Raw genomic sequence first — 8,568 nt, 5'->3', positions numbered from 1 at the left:
AGATGAGTCTAAGTAGAGGATTGGTATGTATGCTCAAGGGTTCTCAAACTAGCTTCAATGGTGTTCTTGATGGATTTTGGCTTGGGTGAATGGATTTGATGTAAAACTTGCTCTCAAAATGGCATTATAACTTTAGCTCAAGGATTGTGATGAAATGGTTTGGGAGGGGATTCAATTTATAGGCTAAGGGCTTGAGGGTTTGAGGGCTAAGATGCAAGAATGGGGAAAAGTTCATGGAGGGCTCAGATTGCATGAGAGGAGAGCACATGGATTATGCTTCCTTACAACCAATCAGAGAGTGACACATGTCACAGGGTGAGAGGATGGAGGAAAGGGCAAGGATGAGTCAACAAATGAGGCTCAAGGGATAATATCTTCATAAAAACCCTTCTTAATGGCTTGTAAGAGCATTGAAGGCTTAGTGGTTGGGATATTTTGGAGGGAGTTGAGATTGTTGACTTTTCTTGGCTTAGGAAAGTCTTAAGCTTGCTTAGGGAATGTGACAAGGTTAGGGGGGGGATTAGAGGTGATTTAAGATTTAGATTAGGGATGTTAGAGATATGCAAGTGGATGGCATTCAATGAGGGTTGGTGAGTTAGTAGCTAAGTTTGGTTAGTATGGGTGGATAGGGTGGATTAAGCTAAAAAGAGGGTTTAGAGATAGGCTTAGGAAGAGGATAAAGTCCTTCTAGAAGAGTCTAGAACTTCATAAGGTTTTGAGGATAAATAAAGTTTATTTATCTCAAGGGTTTGGGTTGGGGAAATATTTATTAAAATATTTTTAATAAACATGAGGATTGATATTTAACCTTAGTTAAATATTTTGAGTTAGGATTAAGGGTAGAAAATGATGGGATTAGCCTTTAATCGAAATTAAAGAAGGATTAGAAGATTTTGGAAGAGGTTAGTGATCTTAAGGAAAATGGCCAAGTTTTGGGAAAAAAATAAATTAAATATTTATTTTGGAATTTTTGGTCAATTTATTAATTAAATAATTAATAAATAAGGAAGAAGATGAGAGTTAGATGGATTTGGGTTTTGCGATTCTTGGTATGTTGGCTTGAGCTTCACTTGTTTTCAAAAATACTATAATATTCTCTACTTAACAAGGCCAACCATGTGAAGGTGGAAGCTCATCTAGCCTCACCCCCCTCCCCATAACATCAATCTAAATTACCCATTATCATCTCATTACATACTTCATTCATTCATTCTTCCATTTATGAACTATAACATTCAATAAATAAAATTGCATAAAATTGATTAATATGATATAAAATTCATTAATACACAATACTAATCAAGACTTTATTAATACATAATAATATTCATTAACATAAAATAAAAATCAATATTAATACGCAAAATTCATAGATAATTACTTAAAACAAAGTTCTTTCATTATCCAACAAGGTTTATCAAAGACCATTTTGAAAACATCATATCTTCTTTTTGTTTTTTTTAGCTCTATTAAGAAAAAGGCTTATAGGAGAATCAATATCTTCCTCATTTTCCTCTTCTTGTGGCACATGTAATATGAAATTATGATGGCTCCTTCTCTTTGGAGGAGCAAGAGGCTGTTGCACTAAAGGGGGCTCTGTTGCAAGAACAAGTAAATGGGTTAAATTGGCATACTCTTTTTCTTTTTTTAACTATTATAATTCTATAATTAAGTACTAGTACAACATAACATGCATTTTTCTTACCTGAAAATGCCACATCATATACATTAACATTTTGATCTGCTGCCACATCAACATGCTGAACACTTGGAACATGTTGTACTCCTTCACCATGATGTTCAACATGCTCTAAAATATTCAAAAAAATGGTACACATCAAATTTCAATTGAAGATGTTAAATTTTATTCATAATTGCATAATTAATTTCCAATAAAAAATTAATACCTCCACCACTATAATGCACATCATGGTCTTCATTATGAGTAGGTTATATGATAGGATATGAAGGCTGTAGTAAAATGTTGTGCAGTCAATTTATGTTCAAAACTAGCACCAAAAAAGAATTTTATCAACTATTCAATTTCATTTACTTTTCATCTAACCAATTTACCTGTGTCTTATTTGGTACACTAGATTCTTGGGCAAGGCTTTTAGATTCTTAGCATAGGCATGTAACCACAAATTTATAGCCTTCCTTCAAGGCAATTTTTCTATCTTCATCTATAAGCTCCACATTGAATTCTGTGCCTTGTAATTTTTGCTTAACATCATAAAATTTCCATGTATGGTTTCATTAAACAAAATTGTTTGCAACATTATATATATATATGAAATTTCATTGCTACTACTTACAAGTCGAGACTGAAGATTCATATTGCCACTAGAGCCAAGTTTGTGTTGGCCAACCTTTTCTAGTCTCACTTTGTAGCCACAAATGTGTCCTACAGTTTATGAATAGTTTCAAACATGTTAGATTATATATTTACAAAGATTACTAATTAGTGTATGATTACAATGTACTTAATACTATCATGACATACCTTCTTTTTCCCTGTGCTAGTTCATTTACTCTATTTAGTCACATAGCCTTTTCTCCTTTGCATCTTCTATTATTTCATTCCACTTCATTGATGGAATCATAGGAGGATGCTCTTACTTTGGGTTCTCCATAAGACCCCTTCTATATTGATCCCTCATAGTCTTTATATGCCTTGATGCTCTTTTCATAAGTAGGGTAGTATCAAAAATATTTTTTCTAAATAGGTCCTCAAAAGATGTAATCAACTAATTTTTTTAGTTTAGAAGCTTATAAATTCCACCTTTAAAAGAAATTTCAATTGTTAGATCAATAACTTTAATATAGTACAATAAATGAAAGAAAAAAAATTTATGTAATAACGATATGAAACTACATACCTTTTATATATGGTGGGTCCAAATAGTCTCAATGTCATATCAAAAAGATGGTCAAAGAAAACATTATTACCTACAAAAACATAAAGGGATTATCGGTCCAAAATGAGTTATATATAAGTAAACTAAATTTACAGTTTTAATAATAAAAATTTTAAAGCACCTAGAAGCTTTCATAATTTAAATGGAAACATAGTTTTCTTGTTTGACAACAATGTCCCTTCAAATGAATTGGTACTAGTCACACGGATTGCTCCAAGAAATGGATTAGCTTTAGTAGTACTGCTCTCTATTGCTCTATCAATTGAAGGTATATCTATTAGTATAGAAAATAGGTACATGAGTACAAAATCCACCCAAAAAAAAAAAAAATGCATGATTAGCACATTACATAATATATCGAAACAAGGTTTTACCAATTGTATTGGGAATAAACAAGGATGTTTGCATGCTCCTTGTTACTGACAATGCACAAGGCAATATTGGATTGCCAACCGAAGGAGGTGTCCACACTTCATCGTGAGTTGAAGAATAAAATATTGTTAGCAAAGAAATTTGCAATAGATAAAGATAAAATGGGATACTAGCTAGAAGCATCCAAAAAAAAGTTAGGTGTTATAATGTTGATTAAAATAAACAAAGAAGTGTTACTTACATGAAGGTTGTGCGCTACAAGCCTCACCATGTTCATCACACGATCTCACAACTATCACATATTTCTATACAAGAACACATAATATTTTAGATCATGATCCATACGATACTATAAAATATTAACATCTATTGAACTTCTATTATTGCTTTAGATCAATTACTACTTACCTTCAAAGGCTGGACCTTACGGTCCAATTCTTTTTTCAGTGCCTCTTTCTCCTCACTTGTGTCATAGTCAATGATAATGTTAACAATTTCATCTATGTATCTTTGTTTGAGTTGTTGGGCCATGGACATAGGGTTAGCACTAAAGGTAACGTCATGTAGAAATGACACCTGTATTTTAGATCCATTTGATCTGTTGTCATTTTAGCTTTTTCCTATCATTTGTGACATCAATATCAATAAATTTCATCAAAATAAGTCCAAATCCATAAAGAAAAGAACATAATAATATGACATTTGTTTCTATATAACAATAAAACTTACAATAATTAATGTGTAACTCCGCTGAAGGTGTTTGAGTTGGTGCAGCCTCGCTTGTGTGTGGCAATCTACTCATGTTGCCCTATGAAAAAGATTACTAATTCTTAGAAATAAGTAGGGAAATGAAAGTATTTGACATGTACTTAATCTTTGTAGTTGCACATATGATTTTGAAAGAAAAGTTTGGTGTAACTAATGTGTATATCTACAAAATTCAAAATTAGTAAAATTTCATCAAAATAACTACAAAGCCATAACAAAAAGAACATAATAATATGACATTTGTTTGTATATAACAATAAAAATTACAATAATTAATGTTTACCTCCACTGAAGGTGTGTGAAATGGTGTATCCCCACATGTACGTGGTGGTCTACCCATCTTGCCTTATGAAAAAGAGTAGTAATTCTTAGAAACTAATAACAAAATGAAAGTATTTGACATGTTGTACTTAATGTTTGTATCTACACATGGTTTTGAAAGAAAATAATAACACAACATTTATTTCTATATGATTTTAAAAATTATAATAATTAAGGTTTACCTCTGTTGAAGGAAGTGTGTGAGATGGTGCATTCTTGCCTCTGTGATGTGGTGGTCTATCCATGTCACCCTGTGAAAAAGATTAGTAATTCTTAGCAAGTAGTAGTGAAATGAAAGTAATAGACTTACCAAAAAGAAATATTAATAATAAATTAGATTGTATATGTAAATAATTTATATTAAGTTAGCCAAAAATTTGTTGTAACTAATGTGTAGATGTAAAAAAATATATGACATGTTCTACTTAATGTTTATATCTACACATACGATTTTGAAAGAAAAGTTTAGTCATACATGACCCCATCATAGTTGATATTGATCATACCTAGACAAACATTTCATTGATCATCATCTTCATCCATGTCATCATCATCATCACCATCATCATACTTCTCACTTTGATTATCGTCATCACCACCACCATCTTCATCATCATCATCATCATCTTTACCACCATCATCACCATGACCATCATTGAAATGATCATCACTATCTTCATCAACATGATCATCATCATCATCATCATCATCATTGTCAACATTACTGTCAGCATGACCAGAATCATCACCATATTTCTCTTCATCATTGGGTAATAGTCTTTCATGATAATCATTTTCTTGATCTTCTACTTCTTCAGTATCTACTTCTTCCATCACATTACACTTTACTAGCCTTCCTCTTGGATCATGTTTAACAACAAGTGACCAACCTAGTTTGTGTGGAACACCAAAGTAAAATATTTGCTTATATTGGCTTGGAAGAACATAGGGCTCATCTCTGACTGACTCAAATAACCTTGTATTAATCATTGTAAATCCACTATCATGTTCAATAATAGTCCTATTAGGATCATTTTGATTAAGTCGTAGCCTATACCATTTGGTGACAAATAGAACTATTTTGAATGAATCAAAGTTGCACTCAAGTATATCATCCAAAATGCCATAGTATCAATTTTTAGATTATTGAGGATGTATGTCAATTCTAGATGAAATATTGGTGACTGCAAAGACTACACTTATATCAGAATCACACATTTTCTTCATTTTGTCTAAATTTTTTATGCAAATTTTATGGCCATTGTAGTGCATAGCTTTGTGGTGTTTGACCTGCAATTTTTTAAACATGTCAAGATTATTTGCATCGATCTGTGAGTTCATATTAAACTTATAGCTTATAATTAGTAATCTTCTACGTACCTTTGTATCTCTTAAGCCATAAACAAGATCAAGTACCATTGGCATAACATTGGGATCTCCATTATATGAGCTTCTTTAATAAATGATGCAACACTATCCCATGTTAATGAGTGAACATTTTCTTGAGACTATTCAATCCATACCATCATCCAATCAAGATTGTTTGCAATATACAAATGTAGTGCATCCCACTCATGATCAACTATAAAAATAATAATGAGACCAGTTAGAAACAACTTATATTAATGATGGATAAGAATTAATAAACTACAAAAAAAAACTTATAATTACCTGCCAATATCCTCAATCTACCTTTCCCTATTAGGTACTCTCATTTGAATTTTTCATTAGAGTTGGGATCCCAAATGTGATCTACATGGATATTTGCTGAAAACTTTGGAAGATATTCACTAATGTACACCATGGTCTGGTATACCATATATCCTTTATCATAGAACCCTTAAGATATTCTCTTTGTCAAACCAAGCCCTTCATAAATTTCAAGTAACTCTCAACTATCTACATTGACCTTGTTTGTATAAGTCCACACAATTCAATCTCCTCAACTTGATGTATGAGGTAGTGTTCTTGAGCATTTAAAAAGGTTGAAGGTAGACACTTTTGCATTTCACACATAAGCTATAAAAATTTTCTTTTCCAATATTTTATATATTTTTTTACAATTTCTTTAGATGATAACCACCTAAAAGAGATTCAACACACAAGAACATATAAATGAGATTTTAGATAAAATTATACAAATCTAAGAAAAAACACTTCTTGTAGACACCTAAAATCCTTTAGAAAATAAAATATTTTTATTTTCTGAAAAAAGTCCCTGATGACATCATCATTTATTAATTAATTATTTTATTTATTTATTTTTATGCCATTAAATCCCTTTATTTTAATTAAAAATATTTAATTAAGAAATCCCTCCCAAAAATGTTTAAATCTTATTTAAACATTATTTTAATATGAATAAGTCATCTTTTCCACCACTTTTTGCATATTCAATATTCTATTATTCACAATATTGATAATGGAAGCCTCCATCTTGTCAGTAAGTTTTTTCTATCCTATTCTTTTATTTCTAAAAATGCATCTATTTCTCTCCTAACATAATTCTCATATGACAATAGATGGTGTTGCAATCCACAAGCCACCATACAAACAATCCTTATTTTGAATACATGTTTTCCTTTAGTATTAGCTATTTTGTAATTAGGTAATTATAGCCCTCCTTAGTGTTCTAGTTTGCAGTAGTCATTTGAAACAACCTCAACCCCATAAGAAATCTACAAACCATAGTCGATGAGGACTACTAGAGTAACTTTCATTACTGCATCCAAACCAATGTAACCTATTTACTTTGTTTTTGTATACCATGGAAAGACTTGTAAAATTATCTCCATAACAATAAACTAATTTCTCCTCTTTCTCTTTTGGTGCTCAAAATTGGTATTGCTATTCAAAGACAATAGTAGAGAAAGCATAGTGTGAGTATGCGATGTTTAAAGGTAGCCTTCATTTGATAACATTATTGGGGTATGTTTAGTTTTGTTTGTTACTTTTGTATCTAATTTTAAATACCTTTATAGGTTTTCATATATGTTTGTAGAATTCAGTAGAATGGTATTAATCGAACATAATTCATGTTCATTTTATGTGGTTTCTAATGTTAGCCATTGGAATTGGTTTAATGTGACTCTAGGAAATTTATAAGTAGTGAAAATAGAATTTCCTTCACCTTGTAGTCCAATATAGAAATTGCCTATATTTGAGAACCCTAAATATCTTTACCATCTTGTATCATTGAGTTATTTCATTAATCATTAGTTAGCATTATAGTTAGGATCATTTTTTTTAATCTAACTAAATCTACCTAGCTTGTTAGAATAGTATTATAAGTGAGGTGGTGTTGGGCCATTTGTCAAATTGAGTTTTTTGTGCAATAGATTTGATTTCCCCTCTTATTTTTGATTTTCCACTTATGTGCTTGTCATAGTGTCTTAAGCTATTGTCCATGATCCATCCCCTAGTCCAATTGTTTCAACATCACGGAAGAAACATAAAACAACTCATGTGTTTCCATCCCTACCAATGCCACCACATTCAATAATGCATCCTTTGCCAACTGCTGCAATAGCACAACCTTCATCATCAACAAAAAGAGGATCTTATCTTGGAAAATATGTATGTTGTTTGTGTACTTGGGAAAGGAATATTTTTTAGCTCTAAGAATATTTTTTAGTACTAAGATTATATTTTTGGCATCAAATATCTTTAAGGCTTTGTAGCAATATCTCTTATCATCTCAATGTAGAAAATTGTGTGACCAAATTCATGTAAGGTTATGTAGATAACATAAAAACTTATAGATAATTTAGTGTCTTGCTAGCAATGCCATCTTGAATTGTGGGCATGCTCTTTTTGGTTGAATACAGGTGGCTCCTATAAACATTCCTGTAGGTTCTCAAGTATGAGTGCAAGATTTTGAAGTGGCCTAGATTGATGGAGAAGTCATGGAGATTAAAGGTCTACAGGTTAAAGTTCAAATAGTTCATGGAAATTTGGTAAGTAAACGATTTTATTTTGAATGACAATCTCTTTAGATTTATTTTTTAATTTATTGTAACTGCTTACAATCAGTTTAACAAAATCCTACCAATGGAAATAGGTTTGTAGGAAAATTAATGGCTTATGTCTAGGAATATTATTTCCAACATTTCTTTGTGGATTATTTATGCTTGTTTTTTGGTAAATGGTTAAAAGGATTCTTTTTTAGAGAAGCTATTTTGCACATATT

This window comes from Cupressus sempervirens, chromosome 3 (assembly GCF_028749045.1).
Source record: "Cupressus sempervirens isolate cs-2001-9-10 chromosome 3, ASM2874904v1, whole genome shotgun sequence".
Lineage (NCBI taxonomy): Eukaryota > Viridiplantae > Streptophyta > Pinopsida > Cupressales > Cupressaceae > Cupressus > Cupressus sempervirens.
Note: the sequence above shows the minus strand (reverse complement) of the source record.